The 22584-nt window shown below is 43.0% G+C and overlaps 1 long non-coding RNA gene across 1 annotated transcript in view; it reads right to left on the reverse strand.

Moving 5' to 3' along the window:
* LOC141111037 (uncharacterized) overlaps window positions 1-22584 on the reverse strand; it is a 130254-nt gene that overhangs the window by 66738 nt on the left and 40932 nt on the right. The window contains exon 3 of the long non-coding RNA XR_012236365.1: window positions 4165-4237. This is a non-coding gene — a long non-coding RNA (uncharacterized lncRNA). The remainder of the gene's footprint in view (window positions 1-4164; window positions 4238-22584) is intronic.

The raw sequence follows: 22584 nt of genomic DNA on the forward strand, positions 1-22584 counted from the left end.
GTTCGTATATAATGAACGGATGGGGTGATGTGGGAGACAAAGCCCCTGTACACGGGACAAAAGGAAAAATTCAGGAAAGTCCCATCCAGTCTGGGGCTGTTGGGAGGGATGAAAAAGTGTTTGCATACAACAATCCGTACAGGTCAATGACAGGCTATGGCTGTATGCTGGTAATCGCATATCCATGCGTTTAGTTGTGCACAGGGACAGATGTATACCCCTGAACACAGACAGCTTGTGTCCAGGACTGCTCATTTTTCCTATATGAAAGTAAACATGGGGATATGTGGTTATCGAAGTACAGCCGCAGCGTGTCATTGATTTGTACAGGCGGCTGGTTCTCTGTCCCGTGCAAATCAGACCTTATACCAGACCTCATACCAGAACTTATCCGAGCACGCAACCTGGCAGGCCGCAGGAAAAGAGGGGGGGACAAGAGAGCGCCCCCCCTTCCTGAACCGTACCAGGCCACATGCCCTCAACATTGGGAGGGTGCTTTGGGGTAGCAGCCGCCCAAAGCACCTTGTCCCCATGTTGATGGGGAGAAGGGCCTCATCCCCACAACCCTTGCCCAGTGGTTGTAGGGGACAGCGGGCGGGGGGCTTATCGGAATCTGGAAGCCCCCTTTAACAAGGGGACCCCCAGATGAGTTGGTAATGGGGTACAAATGTACCCTTTCCATTTCATAAAAAAGTGTCAAAAAGGTTAAAAAAGACAAGAGACGGTTTTTGACAATTCCTTTATCAATGCCTTCCTCTTTCCCGGCTTCTTCTTCCATCTGGTCTTCCTTCGGTGTTCTTCTTCTTCCTCCATCTTCTTCTTCCCCCGCTTATTCCTCCGCTTCTTCCTCCGGTCTTCTCGTGCGGCATCTTCCTCCGGCTAATTTTCCGCTTCGTCCTCCACACGATCCGCCTCAGTGGGAGTCTTCCACTGTGTGACGCTTCTATTCAGGTCACAGTTCTTATATAATGGAGGGCGGGGCCACCTGCTGACCCCGCCCCCCTCTGACACACGAGGACTTCCCTATGGCTTTCCCCATGTTGTCAGAGGGGGCGGAGTCACAAACTGGTGGCCCCGCCCCTTCTGACAATACGGGGAAAGCCATAGGGAAGTCCACGTGCGTCAGAGGGGGCGGGGTCACCGGGTGGCCGCTCACTCCGTTATACACAAAAAACACAGTAACTTGACATCTACCTTCACAGATGAATGAGTGAGTGACTTGTATAGCGCTACCTATGCGAACTGAATCGCCTCAGGGCGCTTTTTTTTTTTTTAACCTACCAGCATGTCTTTGGAATGTGGGAGGAAACCGGAGTACCCGGAGGAAACCCATGCAGGCACAGGGAGAACATGCAAACTCCAGGCAGGTAGTGCCGTGGTCGGGATTTGAACCAACCACCCTACTGCTGCTAGGTGAGAGTGCTATCCACTACACCACTGTGCTGCACCAGATGTAAGGAATAGATTGGTATAAACTTGTTAACCCAAAATATTACCTTGAAGTCGCTCCAAAAACAGCACAGATACTGTGAAAGTGAAATATATACAAACAAAATTTGTCCAAAACTACAATAATAATCAAAAATTACAATACAATCGAAAATGTATAAAAAAATTAATCAATCAGTCCGCTCAAACAAGTATTTGTTCTTTTTCAATATGCTGTGGCAGATACAGGATATTCCAAAGGTGACAGAGTGCTCAAATAATCAAGTGACTCTTGTCCCCCTTTTGGGTCCCCACTCACCAGCTCCTATTACCCCTGCAGGGGTGATGTGCATATAGGAATACCCGGACGTCAGGGTATTTTTTGAGAATCGTGATCTTTATTCCAAGCAAAAGAATCGTGATTCTCATTTTTCCCAGAATCGTGCAGCTCTACAGCCTACCTGCTAAAAGAAAAATGAATATAGTCAGCACTTCTTTAAATGCTGCCAAATCTCCAGGTCCATGGAATATCAGTCCCCCCTGCTATGCACTGTGGATTCTCCAATCAGGCATGTGCCTGTTATAGCAATATAGAAGCTGGTGGAAAAACCACAGGGTGTGGAAGGGGAACAGATATTCCATACACCCAGAACTGTGGAATACGTGAAGTAATTTCACTCTTCTTTTAGCAGGTAGGTTGTCGGATACAAATGTTCCTGTGTTGACAGGATCACTTTAAGGGAAGAATACGGGGGTGGTCTTTGCTGACCTCCTAGTTGCCTTGCTGTCTTTGACTTCAATGCTTTCTAGGCCAATAATCTGAAGCAAAAAAAAAACCTACAGATTAAAGGATAAGTTCACTTTTGGGAACACGTTACATGTTCCACCCGTTCCCGCACCTGCAGCCACTCCCTAAACCCCCCATCCCACAACTTGTGACAGCGGGCTAGGGATCTTTTCCCCATACCTACTATTACGATTTAAAAAGAGCGTGGCCATGTGGGGTTCCTCCCACATGGTCACGTCATTCATTCACACACTACTGTGAATAAATTAACTAAAAGTACAAAGAAGTTTTGCAGCTGAACGCTTGTAGTTCTCAATGAACTACGAGGATGCTAGTGAGAGCTCTCATAATTCATTGATTCTTCCTGCAATGCAGTAACTGCCTCCTGTATGGGCAGACAATCAAGTATCAGCAGGGTCCTGGCATTGCACCCACAATCTGCTGATCGTGGGTGCAATGCTTTATAGCAGGGCTCAAATTTCAAGTCCTAAGCTACTAGCCAGGCCTTAAGAGTTACTCGCCACCAGTTGTCCCACCCAACCCCTACCCTGTCCTGTGCCGCCCCACCCCGCCCCTAAACACGTCCTTGTAAATTTTCTCATGAAATGACACTGTTAAATGTTTTATGCAGAATTAAGTTACAAAAATAATCAACAACAACTTTAACAATATTAACATAAAGCATCAGACTCCAAAATTCCCCTTTACATCACAGTCCACAAAGTTGTCCCTTACATCAGAGTCTGCAATATTCCCCCTAACATTATGGTCTGCAGCATTTCCCTTTACATCAGAGTTTCCACTTACATTAGAGTCTGCTCTCTGCAGTATTGCCCTTTACATCAGAGTTCCCCCTTATGCTCAAATCCTTTTCAGTCCTTTAGTTGTGGGTAGATGTGCCAACTGACTTTGCCATGGGCACATCTACCCAGCACCGGAGGGGCAGGAGACTATCCAGAGCAGGACTGAAGATCAACTTTAAAGGATATTGTACATTGTATGGCCATCTTAGTGTACAATCAGATTGGCCAGCGTACGGCCATCAGCAATCAGATTGGACAGCGTATGGCCATCTGCAATCAGCCTGGACAGCGTACGGCCATCTGCAATCAGAATGGACAGTGTTTGGCCATCTGCTCTCTATCCTCCTGTCAGCATGCAGCCTGGTATTGTTCTTCAGATGTAGAACTACAAGTCCTAGCACTCTACAGGCAGGTAGGGGGTAGCAGAACAAGCTACTGCAGACATGCTTATTGGATATTATTGGTGAACTACAAATCCCAAGCATGCCTTGGCACTGCTCCGCATGCAGGGTCCTCTGGGACTTGTAGTAATCCCTCTCCCAGTCTTAACCTCTGGTGGGGGAGGACAGCTGTACCACCTCCGTCCAGTCTATGCTTCCCGCCTCCGCTGTACTCTGCCTCCTCCGGGCACACTGTCCAGGGCTCTGAGGCGTCAGCCAGCGCTCATGTTATACAGTACCTTTGCATTCGTGTCCCCGGGCCGGACCAGCTGCCCCTGCTGTAGCCTGTAGTTCATAACAGGCACCACCGCCATGACATCACCATCCATACACCCGGCTGCCCGCCCTCCGTTTTTGCCCGAACTGGCCTCGGAACTGCGCCTGCCCAGTTCCAAAGCCTGCCCGCTGCCTTATTTTTTACAGGCAGCAGCCGTCCGTAACGGACATTTGGCAACCTTGCTCCATGCTTGCCCTCAACTTAAATCCACTCGCCAAATGCGAGCAGGTGAGTGGAAATTTTGAGGGCTGCTTTATAAGCTGTAGAATAATAATAAAAAGAGAATAAATACAAATTTTTTTAATCTGCAAAAAGGTGAGCAATTATTTTTACAAAAGGTGTACTTATCCATTAAAATATTATAGAAAATAAACCCTAAGAAATTGGGGTTGTTTGCATACAGTTAAACAATAGCAGACACTTACTTACTCAGTAAGTTTCTCCAATCCGGACACCTTTGAGCTGCATGCCACGTTCGCTGGCGAAGTTTTTGGGTTGCAGGCTGTTGACAGGGAAAGTAATAGGAACACTTGCTCAGATATTCAAATACAGATAATAATCTCTGTACGATAGCAACACGTTTGCCATGCGTCAGGTCAATAAAGGCAGAAGTATTCATCAAGATGGATAAAAGCAGGCCTCAGTGATCGTACGGCATTGTGACACACCACATACAGATTAGCATCAGAAAGCTTCTGGGTGTTACAATGAAAACTACTTCACAGATGACACTAGAAGTTATACTTGAAGGGAACCTGACAAGATAGAAATATAGTAGCTGCCATTTACAGGCTCCAGAAGGGTCATCCTTAACTCTATTAACTAATTATTGAATTACTGAGCATATAACATGAGAATCTTCAGGACACCGAGTCTTTATGCTTTCTGTGGGACACTGACTCATTAGATAGTAAATTAAACTGAATTTAAAAAAAATAAAAAAATAAACACAACAAATGACAACACAATACGATTCCCCCATCCTTACATTCAAGGTGGATGAAGGCTGATTGACTGCAAGTACAGACTGAGCAAAAATATACCAACAGTTCCGTTCAAGCGGAGCTGATCATTAGATTGACTACTCTCGAACGTAAACCGCTAAAGATGAACAAAATTTGGCACGTCTCTGATCAACTGGCCAAATTTCAATGCATCTATGGCCAGCTTAAGATGCAGTGAGGTAGAAAGAAATCCTGGATAGCCGCACTCTGGGATAAGGACATCTTTATTTCAATAAAATCCAAACATACAGTCAATTGCAGAGACGTACAGGGTGATAGACTGCTAACGTGTTTCACATCATTTGGATGCTTATTCGTAGCTTAAGATGCAGACAGATTTAACCAGGTCTGACTGTGGAAACACAAAAAAAATATGTGAAATCTTAGCCAGCAAGATTTTGGGAGGGCAAAGTTTATTTTAACCAATAGGTAAGAAGGGCCTCTTCCTGCCACCCCCAGATGCCATCAAAAGCCATTATTGAAGCTTAAAAAGCAGGAGTGCAAACAGTTTGTATCTCAGTCCCAAGGAAGGCTGCAGTTCATAGAACCTGGGATAAAAAGGACCACCTAACTTACAAAGAGTGGATTTTCCTCTTAATGAACTGCTTTATCATTATGAAACTGTAAAATAATTAAAACCTAATAGTTTTATATGCAGCATACAAAATTGACATTAGACACAGTATCATAAAAGGGAAAATTAATACAGTTTCTATAGCAAAAATGAACTACAGAGACTCACACCAGTCACACTATAAGGTTTAATCAAAGTAGTTGGCTTCTCATGCAGTCCCGGCCCTAAGCCACACCCCTCTATGGGGGCGTGGCTCAGGGAACAGACTGTTGAAAGTCAACTATTTTAAACATATGGATGCGACTCTATGGAGTAAGACTTCGTCCCTTTCCCCCCATTTTTGCTAAATATTCTGAGCAGGATGAGCTTCTAAAGGCCAGCAGCCGAAGCAGGGGGGGACCTGAGGAAAACACTGGGGACTTGAAGCTGTGCAGTCCTCTTTTTGCTTCTACTAAAGCTGCTCAGTTTAAAAATCAGGGCATTTCATTATGTTGTTACTACCTAGGTGGTAGTGGTGGCTGTGTGTGAGACAACATCATGGGACACTGTGTGATTATGTTCTGTTGCAGCAATAACTACATGAAGTGCTGCAAAGCTTGGGCTATTCATATCTGACCCCAAAATTCAAGCTACTTTACTTGAAGAAACTCACTAATGCTTTCTATGGAGGAGACAGACATATTTGGCACTGCTTATGTCAGAGAAATACGTTAGTGACTGGTTGGGGAAATAGGAACATCCTTTGCTAAACTCTTTCAAAGGAAAAAAAAAAGATCAGTTTGGATGTATCTGGTGAGGTCAGAGAGTGTCCACAGATATTCAGCTATTTTCACAGATCCAGTAAAGATTTTTTTTTTTTTAATCAAAACTTTTTTATTTATTTCCGATGCAGAAAATAATCATACAAAGATAATACAGATTGTAGTAAGGATTAAAGAAATCAGAGTCCATCCAAAAATTATACAATGCAAGTCTTCATACGTCTGAACATAAGTTTATACTGCATCAGAGCATAAAAAAAAAAAATTATCACTGAACACTTTGGTTAAATAACCTATGTACTAAGACATCATCTCTTACTTCTTTTGTCTGCTATTGAATAATACATAACAGGTGTTTAACGTACCTAACATAAAACTGTAGGGTGTTGTCCCCTCTCCCCTCCTCCCCTCCCCCTCCATCTGCTGCACATTCTTCATACTAAATTCATAACAGTCTATCCATCACAAGCTGGGGGGGGGCAAGAGCTGGGTCAGACCACCAGGGCTCCCATACCTTTTCAAATTTATTGCGAGCATTTCTATGATGGTATGCTAATTGTTCCCTGATCAGGAGTAAGTTTACATATGCAATCCATTGCTTCCCTGTTGGTACAGTGTGCGCCATCCAGTGTCGAGCTATAAGTTTTCTAGCCAGATAGCCAGATACAATAGCCTGGTAAGCATAATGTACATTCCCCTCTGGTACATCTCCTCATCAATCGTGCCTAGTAAGCACACCAGTAGAGTGGAGGGCACTGGAACCTGCGCCAACTGGGATACTATCTGTGTGACCTCATTCCAGTATCTATTAAGCTTTGGGCACCTCCAGAGCATATGGATGAGGTCACCCTGATGTATTTTACATTTTGGGCACAAGGGTGAATCTCTCAGGCCCCAAGCAAACAGTTTAGTTGGTGTCCGATAGGTTCTATGCAGAATAAACAGCTGCGACAACCTACGAGAGGCTGAAATGGAGATATTAGGGATTGATTCCAGTGCCATATCACATTGATCAACATCGATCTCTCCAATATCTATGACCCATTTAGCTCTGCATTTTAAGGAGGTATGGTCCTGATTGGAGGAAAGCAACGCTGGGTATATTGCAGATATCAGTAAAGATTATTTTAGCTTAGTGGACACCATGCGGTTGATTTAGTAAAATTGGAGAGTGCAAAATCTAGTGCAGCTCTTTTTTTTTTTTAGTCAAAGCTTAACTGCACAAGCTGAAGTTAGAAGCAGATTGGCTACCATGCAGAGTTGCACCAGATTTTGCACTCTCCAGTTTTAGTAAATCAACCTGCTTAAGAAGCAGAATCATTGGAAGACTAACATTTCACTACACGTTTTATTATTTCAAGTCTATGGATTTGATTTGCTCTGAAGGGACCTGAACTATAACAGATATCTGAAGGTTATTGGTGAGTTTCAGCAGGACCAAATTACCAAATTCCAGCTTTCAGTGTATTATAAAGCACATTAGAAATGATAGCTCGAATATAATTGGATGCCGTTGGCTAAGCAGACTCTTAGCCCCCCTGTACTTACTGAAACATAGGTAGGGACAGAGTCATAGCTGGCCTCTCTACTTCAAGACATTGGCAAGACCACCAGCTAGAACTTTCCTACTCTGCACCCTCGGCACAAAGATAGAAAGACAAATATTCTTCAGGTACGTTACAGCCTAAAGAAAACAAACATTAGTCTAAAAAGGTTTCGTTAGACTGCCAACAGTCCATTCCAGCCTCTCTCAACCAGAGTTCCATGGAACCCAAGGCTTTCTCCCATTGTTGTTAGGGGTTCTTATGAGCAATGGGCAATTTGTACCTCTTAGATATGGAACAACTACCACCACAAACCATGTTAGCTAACTATAATGTATATTTCCCCCCCACTAACGTAAGAAGCATTCTTTCCTCTAGGAACCAACCTGTCATCCCAATGACCACAACGCTAGCACTATGGACGACACAATTAGATCAGTGTGACTAAACTCAGATCAGATACAGTTGGTAAAAAAGGATGGGGAAATTAGCAGTCAACAGGAGGGGCCAGGAAGGCAAAAATGGTTTTGTCGTGGTCATTTGGGATAACATCATCATTTTTATCAGAAAAAAGCCTGTAAAATAATGATACAAAAACCCCTTCCTCCACACTTAATCAATTATCCCCTATAACTTCCTTCACTTTGCACCGTATGTCCCTGAGTGACTTAGCTGCACTATATGAAAAGAACAATTGGAAACAGATAGGGAGAACCAACATCAAACTTTGGATCTCCATCATCTATTTTCCACTGCAAATCTGAATCTAAATATTGAGGAGACATCACAGTTATAGGGCGTACACACGGTCGGACTTTGTTCGGACATTCCGACAACAAAATCCTAGGATTTTTTCAGACGGATGTTGGCTCAAACTTGTTTTGCCTACACACGGTCGCACAAAGTTGTCGGAATTTCCGATCGCCAACCACGCGGTCACGTACACCACGTACGACGAGACTAGAAAAGGCCGGTTCAGAACCAAGCGCGGCACCCTTTAGGCTCCTTTTGCTAATCTCATGTTAGTAAAAGTTTGGTGAGAGACGATTCGCGCTTTTTCAGACTCGTGGCTTTCAGATCGTTTTCTGCCGTTCAGTTTGTGCTTGTGGGTTTGTATCTGCTCTTCAGTGCGTGCAGTCAGTTCGTATCAGAGTTTTCTGTGTGATCTTGCCTGCTCGTTGCTGTTTTTCAGGTCGCTCTTCACAGGCCTTGCTGTTCTTCAGTGCGTTCTGTTACTTCGTTCTGAGCAGCCGACCGTTTTCTAGCCATGTTTCGCATGCGTACTCCTCGTAGAGTTCGTGCTGTGCGGGGGCTTGGTGTTGGGGTCCTGACCTTGACACAAGTCCAGTCCATGAACAGGGTGGGGAGGAGTTCATGGACCAAGAATTGGTTGCTTCAGCGTGACCAGTTCTGTCATATGCCTTTGCTCCGTGAGATCCGTGAGAATAATCCTGATGATTTCAGGAACTTTCTCAGGATGACGGACCCCGTGTTTCACCGTTTGTTGGCTTCGCTGACCCCCTATATCAGCAGGCAGGATACCTGCATGAGGCAAGCCATCACTCCGGAGCAGAGGCTGGTCGCTACCCTGCGGTATTTGGCCACAGGGAGAAGTCTGCAGGACTTGAAGTTCTCGACAGGCATCTCCCCCCAGGCTCTGGGTATCATCATCCCAGAGACCTATTCTGCCATCATACAGGTCCTGCAGAAGGAGTATATGAAGGTAAGATTTTTATCCTTTTATATCACATTTTATTGTCTTTAATGTTTGATAATATATTGTATTTCTTTCCTCATTCCCTAATTACCATGCTTGTAATATGCTGTGAATGTCCCCTTTGTCCTCATGCATGCTGGATTTTTATGTAATTATTATTTTAAGGTCCTTCATACATATTTGCCCTTCAATAACCTCCCCAGCATGGTGTCTCCTGCCCTATATTCACCTCATGTAGTCACTTAACAATGTATTTTATCAGCTCCATAGTAGTGCTTTACCCCAAACACCCCCTAAAATGTTTGGTAATGTTATTTTTGATTTAAATTCAGGCAGAGTGCCAGAGGCTTTTTTTTGTGGTGTCCCAAAATAATTTTTAGTAACCCTCCCTCCCCCAACTGCTAAGTCAGCTGATCCCAATTCTCTATCCTCAATCATCTATCTGCTGACTTTGCCAAACCCATTCACACTATACCCATCTCTTTTGTGGTCAGATTTATGGCTGAATTACCCAAAGCATGTAGTGCAAGGGCCTGCCTGTATACTTTCCAATGGTACTGTTTAAAGTTTTTGTATCCTATTATTATCTTGATAGGTAATAGCAGAATGTCCAAATGTCCTCAAATGTGTACAGTGTGTATTTATATCTTTGTATTATGACACTTCTTACCTGTCCAGTGGGCTGCCAATAGTGTAACTAAGGAGGGGCTGTCCTAAGTAAGACCCATTATTTAGGCATTCATCTCTCAATGAAGTGAAGAGGGTTACCTGTCCAAGATTTCCACACACCCCATAATGTTAGAAATGGCCCATGAGAGGGGGGGAGGGGGAATATGATAGGTGTACCTTATACTTTGGCCTTGTTAAATTCCCCTTAATAAATGCTATCTGGAGGTTGCCCCATAATGTTTGTGTCTAATCTGCTTGCCATGTTTCAGAGTAAAAATAGTAGTGTTTATTGTTTTTTCCTCAACTGTTTCCTTCCACGCCACAGGAATGGCAGACTATGGCCTCCCACTTTGCCCAGCGGTGGGACTTTCCTAACTGCGGAGGGACAATTGATGGGAAACACATCCACATCGTCCCACCACCCAACTCGGGGTCGTACTATTATAATTACAAGGGGTTTAATAGTATAGTGATGTTGGCGGTGGTGTCGGCTAATTACGACTTCTTGTATGTGGACGTGGGGAAGAATGGCTAGATGTCCGATGGTGGAGTCATCACCCAGACGGAGTTCTACAGGCGTCTCCAGAATGGCAGCTTGGACTTGCCAGCTCCAGAGGACAATGTGGAAGGACTCCCATTTGTGTTCGTTGCTGATGAAGCATTTGCGCTGGGGGACCACCTGATGCGGCCATTCCCGATGAGGACCCTCACCCCGGAACGGAGGGTTTTTAATTACCGGCTGGCCAGAGCCCGAAGAGTGGTGGAGAACACATTTGGAATCCTGGCCAGCCGGTTCCGCCTATTTCTGACACCTATCCATATGGCAGAGTATAAACTGAACCATATAATACTTGCGTGCTGTGTTCTCCATAACTTTTTACGGAAACATTCGGCCAACTATGCTGGCTCAGTTGGGCCTGAGGCCGGAATCCTACATCAAACCACACTGACGGCGCTTGAAAGTGGCCGTCCTGGCTTGCCCTCCCTGAGTGCCCGTGATGTCCGGTTACGCTACCTGGAGTTCTTTGCGGGTAGGGGGGCTATCAATATGCCAGACAATATGTGAAGCCTTTTTAAAATAAAAAAAAAAAAGAAAATTTTTGTGGACATTTACTGCTTGTGTTTGTTTTAGCTGACCCTGACAGAAATGTTTTGAGTGCAGAAAATGTCGTGATTGGGTAACCTTATACAAAGCACTGTTGGCTGTTATTTCCTAAATTTAAAAACACATTTCACTACAAGTGCACTTGCAACTGCACTGAAACTGCACTTGTAGTGCAAAGAGGATTTGCCCTTAGGAAATAACCCCCACTTTTGCATAAAACAGCTATTACATCACCCCAAAAGTGTTGTAGTGTTGAGACAATAATCCACACATTCTTGAGTAAGCCACTTTTTTATACCTGCAAAATCACATGTGCATTTACCAAAGGTTTTTAAAACAAACCAACATGTTTGTTGTATAACAATTTTTGCAGTAGCATTATCAAAAATTGAAATGTCCATTTCAGATAAAACAGGCCTGTGTAAAACCAACAAGAAAGCCAAAAAACTTGAACTAACAAAGTTCACATTAGGTAAAACCTGAAGGCTATATCAGACATCAGTATTTAGGAACTGGGTTTGATATAGCGTTCAGATGGGGGGAAATCACCCCTGGAAAAGCCAAATTTGGAAGATGCACACCAATTTCCCAATGTCAACATGTGCTATCTGCCATCAGGGGGGATCAAGGGACGTGTTTTGGGGGAGCAAGCCCTTCCTCAACGCGACTTTATAATTGAGGAAGGGGTTGCACCCCCAAAACGCGTCCATTGATCTCCCGTGATGGCAGATAGCACATGTTGGCACACTGTGTGCATGCTCCAAATTTGGCTTTTCAAAACATTGCAAAAAAATTTAAAAGATTGAACCACAATACAAAAAGTGATTTTTTGGGGTTTTAAATTCGCCCCAAAACATCAATGATGTTATTATTTTTTTTAATAACATCATGGATTTTTTGCTGGATGTTTTGCAGTTCGGCATTACACCCCATGATCTCCCCGATCAGGATCTGGGCACTTTCTGAAGTAAAGCGTTCTCTATCCCTCACATCACGATCACCTAAAAAGAGATAAAGAAAAAAAAACAGGTCTCAAAAATCTGCCACCATCCATCTCTTTTACCTGAGCCTGTGGTCGCAGACACTCACCTGTTGTGGTGCCAATCTCCACCACATCTTCTTCATCCTCCTGCTCAGCTTGTGTTGGTGTAAGTTCCCCTTCTTCCAGAGGTGGGGGGTCTCTGGTCTCCTCGGATGAGGGGTGTCCTCCGAGTCTTTTCTCCCCTATGTAAAACAAAAATGGTATAATTAGCACACAGATATTTGATGGCAGAACTAGAAATAGGAAACATTGCTTGGAAGTGGGGTACAATTGTCTATTTTAGCCGAGTTCCAAGATGTATTTTTTTTATTGCCCTTTGTCAAGCTGCAATACTTTACCTGTTTAGTACAAGCTTCACAGATGGAGACCCCCCTATAGTATACACTGGAGCACCTGTGTGGCCCCCTAATAAAAATGGTGTTCTTGTGTCCCACACTAGTGCTCCAGTGTCCAGATGTGAAAACAGCTGCTCAGTGTCCTCTCCTTACACACAATCTAGTTTGCATTTCATTCTAGTAACAAACCCATCTACACAAACAAATATTTGGCATCCAAGTAGGCCCAAAAGAAATGTGGGAAAATGCATATGGCCTAAACAATGGTGTTCTACAGGCCGAAAGAAAAATGTTTGATACGAACGAATAATGGGCCCATGAACATTAAAGTTGCCCTTTTAAACGTTACAATTAATAAAAGCATATGGAGCAGCACGAACGTAATAAAGACAGAAAGAATAGGAACACAGCACAACTACTTACTTTTTTGCCGCACTCTCCGGATCTTTCGGTACTGCTCTGGCTCTCTCAACTTCAGGTCCGACCACCGCTTCCTGAGCTGATCTTTAGATCTTCGTACCCCGAAATTCCTGTGAAGGCTTTTGACCACTTTTGCCATGATCTTGGCCTTTCTGATGTTGGGGTTGGGGTAAGGCCCATACTTTCCGTCATAGTCGGACTTCTTCATGATGTCGACCATCTCCAACATCTCCCCAAAGGACATATTTGTGGCCTTAAAACGTCTCCTTCTGGATCGGGACGTGTCCGGATCCGGGCTTTCCTCCTCCTCGTTGCTAGAATTAGCATGCACCTGTTCTAACTCCGCCATGTGCTCTTCACCCACTGCGCCGAACGAAAAGGGGCGGGGAATAGACTAGAAAGAACGTCAGGGGCGGGCGGAGTTACACGCATGCGCAGTGTGTATAAAGCGTAACACGCGTGCATATTACGTATGATCTGTGAGCGGAGGAAGGAGCATTGGACGCGCCGATTGTAAGAACGAAGGTAAGAGACAAACTTGTGCCTATACTGCTTCTAGATTGAGGCCTATATTGTAACAAGATTAGGAGAGTTTTGTCTGACATTAGGCTTTGTCTTGTGTTGTGTCTTGCAGTGAACATGGATATGCTACTCAAAGATAATGACTTCATGTCAGTATTCATAGATATGTTATGGGAGCTGCCCTGTCTGTGGGAGATTAACCACCCCCATTTCAAGAACCAAACAAAGAGGAAGGCAGCACTGGTGCAATTGTGTGAAATTGTGACGCAGGTGATCCCCACGGCAGACATCACCTATTTAGAGATATTAATTGGTTGCCTGAGGAGCACATATCTAAGGGAGCGCAAGAAAGTCCTGGATTCACAGAGATCCGGAGCAGCAGATGACATCTATGTCCCCAGGATGTTGTACTACGGCAGGCTGCATTTTCTGGCAGGCCAGACTGAACCCAGGCCATCCCTCTCCAGTCTTGCTTCCACGCTTCCTTCCCCCACGGCTGAGGCTTCTGACGCCCAATCTGGGCCTTCCAGGCCACATGTGGAGGAGCCCAGATTGAGCCAGGTATAGCATTCCTCGAAATATTTCTGCTTGTCCAATCAATGATGTTAACTAGATGTTAGTTGGGAGTACTAATTTAGGATTGGGATTGATGAAGCAAAACATTACAACCATGTCCCTTTTTCATACACAGGGATGTCTCAGCCAGGAGGTGGCCGGGCCGAGCCGGCTGGCTGATCTGCAGGTCCCTCCACCCCCCCTGAAAAGAGAAAGTGGCAGTAGGAGGAGTGCCCTAGAGGAGGCTGCTATAGGATTCTTTTGCAGGGCTACAGAGGTCCTGGGAGCACCCCACACCATGGAGGAGAACATTGCTGCCTTCATTGCATATAAAATGCAGAGGATGGAGGAGGGCCAACAAGTCATGTGTGAGGCCCTCATATTGGAGGCTCTTGAGAAAGGTATGAGGGGCCAAATGACACCTCAGTCACACCTTTGTGATGGTCCTCCTCCTCCTCCTGCAGGTCCTCCTCCTCCTCCTCCCTCTCCCCCAGGTCCCCCCAGTCCTCCTCCAGGTCCTCCCAGTCCTCCTCCAGGTCCTACTCCTCCTCCTGCCACATCTCCAACTGCACAGCCACAGCCCGGAAGGAAGCGTGGAAGGAAGACCAGACAGTGATTGCCCTGGGTTCAGTCTGGTCGGCCAAAAGATGCAGCCTCTTGTGGTACCACAGCCTGGGGACACAGATGTCATCTGCTGCTATCCGGATCTCTGCAAATTCTGGACCAGACTGCCCTCCCTTACATATGGACTCCTCAGGCCACCAATTTTGATGTTGAAGAATTGATGTCTGCCGTGGGGGTCCCAGGCTTCGCTAATTCCTCCTGTTGATCCAGTGTTGCCTTCCTCTTTGTTTGGTTCTGATCCCTTAATAAAGGATTTTTGTTTTGAATTATACTGTGTTTTACTTCAAAAAGGACAGTTTGTTTGTGAGGATTCAGGTACATTTCAAATATACAATGTGAAATGAACAAGGGACACCAACACCAAACAATCTCCTGGAGATTAAATAATACAAGATATCAATGGTGTTGGGGTAACTTGACACACAAAACACACCCAAAAATATTCTAGAGTAAAAATAAAAATAACATTGAACAAAGATCAGCCTTGGAAAAAATCAAAACAATAAAGAAAAAAAAAGGCTGAAAATCCCCAAAAAAAAAAAAAATATAAAACTGTCAGATGTGACAACTAATAACAATATATTCAGAGAATCCCACTAAAAAAACACAAATAAAAGTTTGTGAGAAGTGTGTGTGAACATGAGCAGCAAAACTACTTAATTCTTGTCACATTATAAAGAAGAAGAGAGTGCGCTGTATTAAACCATTTTTAACATTGCAGCGTGACGAAAGTGCTGTATCCATTGCGAACGCTAAGTTTACCAGAACGAGCTGTCCCGTCTCGGAATTTCTTCTGAGCATGCGTGGCACTTTGTGCGTCGGAACAGGCCACACACGGTCGGAATTGACGCGATCGGATTTTGTTGTCGGAAAATTTTATCTCCTGCTGTCCAACTTTGTGTGTCGGAAAATCCGATGGAAAATGTCCGATGGAGCCCACACACGGTCGGAATTTCCGACAACACGCTCCGATCGGACATTTTCCATCGGAAAATCCGACCATGTGTACGGGGCATTACAGTTATGTCCATATATATTTGGACACAGGCACAATTTTAGTTTTTTTCAGGTATTTACCAAAACACATTCAAGCTATAGTTATATAATGGATATGGGCTGAAAGTGCACACTCTCAGGTTTAATTTGAGGGTATGTACATCCAAATCGGAGGAAAGGTTTAGGAATTACAGTTCTTAAGAATAGCCAACCCCCTTTTTCAAGGGACCAAATGTAATTGTACAATTGAATCAAAAGCTGTTTTAAGGCCAGGTGTGGGCTACTCCTTTGTTATTTTGAAATCAATTAAACAGGTAAAAGGTCTGGAATTGACTCTAAGTGTGGTATTTGCATTTGGAATCTATTGCTGTGAACCTACATCATGAGTGCAAAGGAGCTGTCCAAGCAAGTGAAACCAGCCATTGTAAGGCTTCAAAAATGAAACAAATCCATCAAAGAGATAGCAGCAACATTAGAAGCGGCCAAATCAACAGTTACATTCTAAAGGAAAAAAGAGCACACTGGTGAGCTCAGCAACATAAAAAGGCCTGGATGTCCACAGAAGACAACAGTGATGAATGACCGCAGTATCTTCTCTATAAAAAAGAAAAACCCAGTCACACAACATCCAGAGAAGTAAAAGACACTCTCCAGAAGGTGGGCATATCATTGTCAAAGTCTACAATCAAGAGAAGACTTCACAAGAGGAAATACAGAGGGTTTACCACAAGGTTCAAACCATTCATAAGCCTGAAGAATAGAAAAGCCAGATCAGACTTTGCCAAACAAGCCAGACCAGTTCTGGAAAAGCATTCTTTGGAAGGATGAAACCAGGATTAATCTGTACCAGAATGATGGGAAGAAAAAAGTGTGGAGAAGGCTTAGCACAGTTCATGATCCAAAGCACACAACGTCATCTGTAAAACATGGTGGAGGCAGTGTGATGGCATAGGCATGAATGGCTTCCAGTGGCACTGGGTCATTGGTGTTTATTGATGATGTAACAGAAGCAGCCGGATGAATTCTGCAGTGTTTAGAGATATACTGTCAGACCAAACACAGCCAAATGCAGCAAAGTGGATTGGACAGCGCTTCACAGTACAGATGGACAATGATCCAAAACATACTGCAAGAGCAACCCAGGAGCTTTTGAAGGAAAAGAAGTGGAATAGTCTGCAATGGCCGAGTCAATCACCTGATCTCAACCCAACTGAGCATGCATTTCACTTGCTGAAGGCAAAACTAAAGGCAGAAAGACCCACAAACAAAGAACAACTGAAGACAGCTGCAGTTAGAGCCTGACAAAGCATCAGAAAGGAGGAAACCCAGTCTTTGGTAATGTCCACGGGTTCTAGACTTCAGGCAGTCCTTTGCCAGTAAAGGATTCTCAACAAAATATTAAAAATTAACATTTTATTTATGATTATATTCATTTGTCCAATTACATTTGAGCCCCTGAAAATTGGGGGACTGTGTATAAAAATGGTTGCAGTTCTTAAATTTGTACATGATATTAATCTTCAAACCCTTGAATTAAATCTGAAAGTCTGCACTTTAAATTAGTTTGGATTGTTTCATTAACAAATATATATGGACCTAACTGTATATCATGAAAGTTGACAGAGATACACAATGGCTGATGGTTTTGGCTTAACAATTTTTCTTACTGCCAGTTCTGCAAAGTGCAGTTCACGTTTCACAAAAGAAATAGTATCTGATTTTCTTAACCAGTTAACAACCGTCCATAGCAGATTTACTGCTACAGAGCAGCCGTTCTGTGAAGAATACGTGATTCTGCACTTCCTGGTATGGGTCGCGCCACTTCTGCTGTGATTAGTCACAGCAGAAGCAGATCAGTGGGTGCCGTCCAATGGATATCCACCGGCACTCGCTGATCGGCTAGGAGAGACACAGGATAGAGTTTTGCCTATGTAAACAAAGCAGAGCTCTGTCCTGACAGCGGGGATGTGATGGAATTTCTTTTCCTGCACAGCAGAGAACAAAATCCATCACATCCCTTAGTGAAAGCAGCACACATAGTAAACAAAAACACTGGTTAGGCACACATTTAACCATTTGAGCGCCCTGGATGTTTAACTCCTTCCCAGCCATTGTCATTAGTGCAGGGACAGTGAATATTTTTAGCTCTGATCACTGTATTAGTGTAACTGGTTCCCACAAAGTGTCAGTGTCAGATTGTCCACCTAAAAATGCAGTCCCGCTTATTGCTTTAGTAGATGATCACTGCCATTACTAGTATAAAAAATAAAAAATTCAGTATATATACCCCATAGTTTGTAGATGCTATAACTTTTGTGCAAACCAATCAATTTACGCTTAATGGGAATTATTTTTAGCAAAAATATGATTTTTTTTTATTGGATAAGCTTTATAGCAGAAAGTTAAAAACATTTTTTTCCCTCAAAATTGTAGTTTTTTTTGTTTTTGTTTATGGCGCCAAAAATATAAAACCCAGAGGTGATCAAATACCACCAAAAGAAAGCTCTAATGGTGGAGAAAAAATTACATACAGTACATATCATTTATGTACAGCGTTGCATGATTGTGCAATGCTCAGTAAAATAGTGCAGTGCTGAATAGTAAAAAATGGCCTGGTCATGAAGGGGGTCAATTTTCCAGAGGTCAAGTGGTTAAACATGAAGGGAATCTAAGATCCTCATTGCTGATCTCTACATCTCCCACATTGTACTGTGGGATGCCAGGAGACTAGTAGATGCCCACACTGAGGATTTCAGTAAATGTACATCTGCGTTCAAGATGCCTCCCCACACAAAAACAAGGAGCTTTGTACTCGAAACAAACAAACAGGAATGAGATGGTGCCTATTTTTCTGAACTACTCTTAGCTTAATAGATTTGGAGATAGTAGAGGTTCACTTTAAGAAACTAAGAAGGGGGTTTCATACTGTACCTCGTATCAATGTGGCTCTTGTATCTGTGTGAAGAACTGTCTATGAATAAAAAAAGGTTTACTGGAAAGCTATGGGCATTATATTTACTTGAAATTGTGTTTTTATCTGATTGACTAGAATACCTTTTTTAAAAAGAGCAAGATTTTTAAAAAATATACTAGAAAAATTCCCTGTGGAACCTTCTTGGATGGGGTGATTTATGCCACATTTCAAACCATTCCTTAAATTAAGTCACTCCTACTGGAATTCAAAAAGGGGGCTCCCGCTCCTAAATTTCTGTAAATAAGTTTTGTTATCCTCAAGTTCTTTTTCTACCACTTAGTTCCTGTGTTCTGTCAGGGTTACAATTCATTAGTAGCTTAGCTGATCACCATCATACTCTAAAGAGCACTTCGAAAGGTACAAGGCTAGGGTCAGGCTCAATGACTACCCTTGACCATTAACCGCTTCAGCCCCGAAAGATTTTACCCCCTTTCTGACCAGAGCACTTTTTGCGATTCGGCACTGCGTCTCTTTAACTGACAATTGCGCGGTCGTGTGACATTGCACCCAAACAAAATTGGTGTCCTTTTTTCCCACAAATAGAGCTTTCTTTTGGTGGTATTTGATCACCTCTGCTGGTTTTATTTTTTGCGCTATTAACAAAAAAAGAGCGACAATTTTGAAAAAAAAAACACATTATTTTTTACTTTTTTGTTATAATAAACATGCCCTAATAATATATATATATATATATATATATATATATATATATATATATATATAAAAATTTTTTCCTCAGTTTAGGCCGATATGTATTCTACGTATTCTTGGTAAAAAAAAAAAAAATCGCAATAAGCGTATATTGATTGGTTTGCGCAAAAGTCATAGCGTCTACAAAATAGGAGATAGTTTTATAGCATTTTTATCATTATTTTTTTTTTACTAGCAATGGTGGTGATCTGTGATTTTTATCGGGACTGCGACATTATGGCGGAAACGTCAGACAATTTTGACACATTTTTGAGACCATTGTCATTTAAACAGTGATCAGTGCTATAAAAATGCATTGATTACTGTAAAAATGTCACTAGCAGGGAAGGGGATTAACACCAGGGGGCGATCAAGGAGTTAATTGTGTTCCCTAGTGTGTGTTCTAACTGAAGGGGTAGTGGACTGTGTAGGGGAAGAGATAGATCGCTGTTCATACTCTGTATGAACAGACGATATGTCACTTCTCCCTCCAGAGAACCGGAAACTGTGTGTTTACACACACAGATCCCGGTTCTCCGTGTGCCCCGAGCGATCGCGGGAGCCCGGCGGTGATCACGACTGCCGGGCACTCGCATCGGCTCCGTGGGCGAGCAGGGGGCACGCGCTCCCCTAGTGGACAAAAAGAGAACCGAAGTAACATGATGGTAATTCGCGCAGCCGAGCCATGTTGCCACAGTATAACTGCGGCAGCTGGTCGGCAAGCAGTTAATTTAGCAACTTAGCTAATAACTAACAAATAACAGAGACAACATGCTTTAAATGTATGTAAAAATAGATGCTCTAATATGATAAAAGAAAATGTCAAGCCGTAGAAAACCTTATAAAACATACATTCTTAAAGTGGAGCTTTCAGCCTGATTCCTATAATACTATATAGGACAGCTGTAAAAAACAAAAACAAAAAAAAACACAATAATACAACTGCCTATAGATCCAATTCTGTGTCACAGGGTTAGTCATTTTCCTTGCCGGATAAGGACCGATTTCCATGAATTCAAATTCCTGAATTGTTAGACTTGCCGACCCCTTCAAGATTTTCCAAAATTATGGCATTAACAGAAACCTGTACCAACAGAAACATGGAAGCGGTCACCGCTGACCTTCTAAAATTGATAGTTGTCTGGCCTGCACGGTTTCCATTATGGTGGAACCAAGTCTGAACTGCTGATCTTCATGCTTGTTCCAGGTCAGGGATTCAGGTTTTTGAGGATGAAGAATCAGCATGGCAGCCAGTCAACCAGTACCAGCACCTAAAGTGTCAGAAAACCGCAGCGCTCACAACTCTGCAAGACAGTGAAAAATGGACTCACCGACTGCCAGAAGCATGTGCATATAATATTATTTATTTTTTATAACAGAGGCTGCTTGCTTGTTGAAATAAGGTAAATTTAAAGGATAACACTGATCTATAGAGCAAGCATTTTGTTTTTAAAACAACAAACTTTAATTGTCATTAAAGAGGCTCTAACGGGCTTCAAAAAAGGGTGGTCTCGGGGCAGAGTCCACCCAGTTGTGTGACAATAGTGAATGAATATTACCACATTGCACAGTAACGTACGTTACTTGCATTGGTGCAGTGGCTGTTAGGATTTTTTTGCCATTACCAACTGGGGAGATTTTCCCTTCATTTCCTTTTCAATAGCTGAAACAGGAAGTGAGAGAAAAACCATCCATATTGGGGGTATTCTAGAACTAGTGTCCCCATGAAAAGATTTCCCCGCTATTTCTATCTTGGTGACAGCTCAAAATGTGGGATTTTCTTTTACTTTCATGCTTGGTAACCTAAAAGGGACAAATAGAGAGGGTGAATCTCCCTAAGGTCCCATTCACACCTCACGTCTTTTCACTCAACACACATAGGGCAGCCCATTCACTTAAATGGGCTGCCCTATGCGTGGCAAACATGCCAAAGAAGCTTCACATTTTATTTATTTTTTACAGCGCGTTTTGGCACATTTGTGGCCTGTTTTGCTATGCACAAATTGCTCCTGTCTGCGTTTGGGGTGCCATTTAAAGGTAATGCCACTGCAAGCACAATGCTTGTTTTGCACATGTCCCAGCAAGATGCAAAAAAAGCACACTTCTGCGTTCATTTCCAGAACGTACAGGTGTAAATAGGGCATAACAGGGGCACAGACAGCAATAAATACCTGACAGGTGTTCTCATCCCTCTCCACTCTATCCAAAACTAAAATGTTTTTCCTTTAGCTATACTTTAACTCCTTCCTAAATATAAAATTTAATGGTGCACTCCGGGCAGATTTAATGTATAAATAAAGACAAAACTTTTTTTTTTTTGTTCTGGATAGAGTGGAGAAGTATAAGAACTCCATTGGGTTTATTTTGCTGTTTTTGCCCCCATGAAAGTGAAAGAAAATCCCATTTTTAGCTTGACACTTAAAGCAGTAATAGAGGGGAAATTTTCCAATGGGGACACTAGTTCTGGTGACCCTGGTGACAACCAGGGGTTCCGTAATTTTGTAGGGATTTCCTTTCACTTCCTGTCTTGGCTATGGGGCATGAAGTGAAGGAAAATCTCCCCAATGGGGCACAGATGGCAAAAAAATAATAATAAAATACAACTGGGATTATAACCCTCCCTTACTCTGTCCCAAATGAAAGGTTTTGCCTTTAGCTCTACTTTAAAATACATAAACAAATCTGCTGGATATTTATTACTACATCTTTAATTTTTTTTTTACAATGCAAGCCATGTAAACGCCTATATTCAATCTGGTATCAGCCACTCATAGTCCCTGTACAGCAGAGCTCAGATTGTGGAGGGAGAAGCAGCATAGGGAGAGAGTCAGTTCTGGGAGGAGAGAGCAAAGTAACAGAGAAACAAGCTCATCAGACTACAGCATATCTTTTCAGTATCCAGGCAGCAGAGGAAAATCAGATCTACTATACTTCAAGCCTGGCTGTGCTGTGTGGCAGAGCTGTGTAATTCTCAGGACTGGCCGAAATACAAATCATTAAGCCCCTGTTCACACCAGTGCTGCTTGTCATGCGGTTCCAAATCGCATGAAAGTCTCTGCCCATTGTCGGCAATGGTACAAATTGGTGCGGCTCCTACTTTGCAGTGCCACACCGATTTGAAAAAAAGGTTCCTGCACTATTTTTTGCGATTTTTGATTGAATGTACAAAGAATTTTTGTACAGCTTAAGAGCATCTCCACCTTTGGACAACAGCATTGTCAATCTGGGGAAAGGGTAGTGTTAGATGTACTAGCAGATTTAGATGGACCTAACAAATTAAAGGCAAACTTAAGCTAATTAAAGTGGTAGTAAATCAC

Source organism: Aquarana catesbeiana, linkage group LG10 (assembly GCF_042186555.1).
Source record: "Aquarana catesbeiana isolate 2022-GZ linkage group LG10, ASM4218655v1, whole genome shotgun sequence".
NCBI lineage: Eukaryota > Metazoa > Chordata > Amphibia > Anura > Ranidae > Aquarana > Aquarana catesbeiana.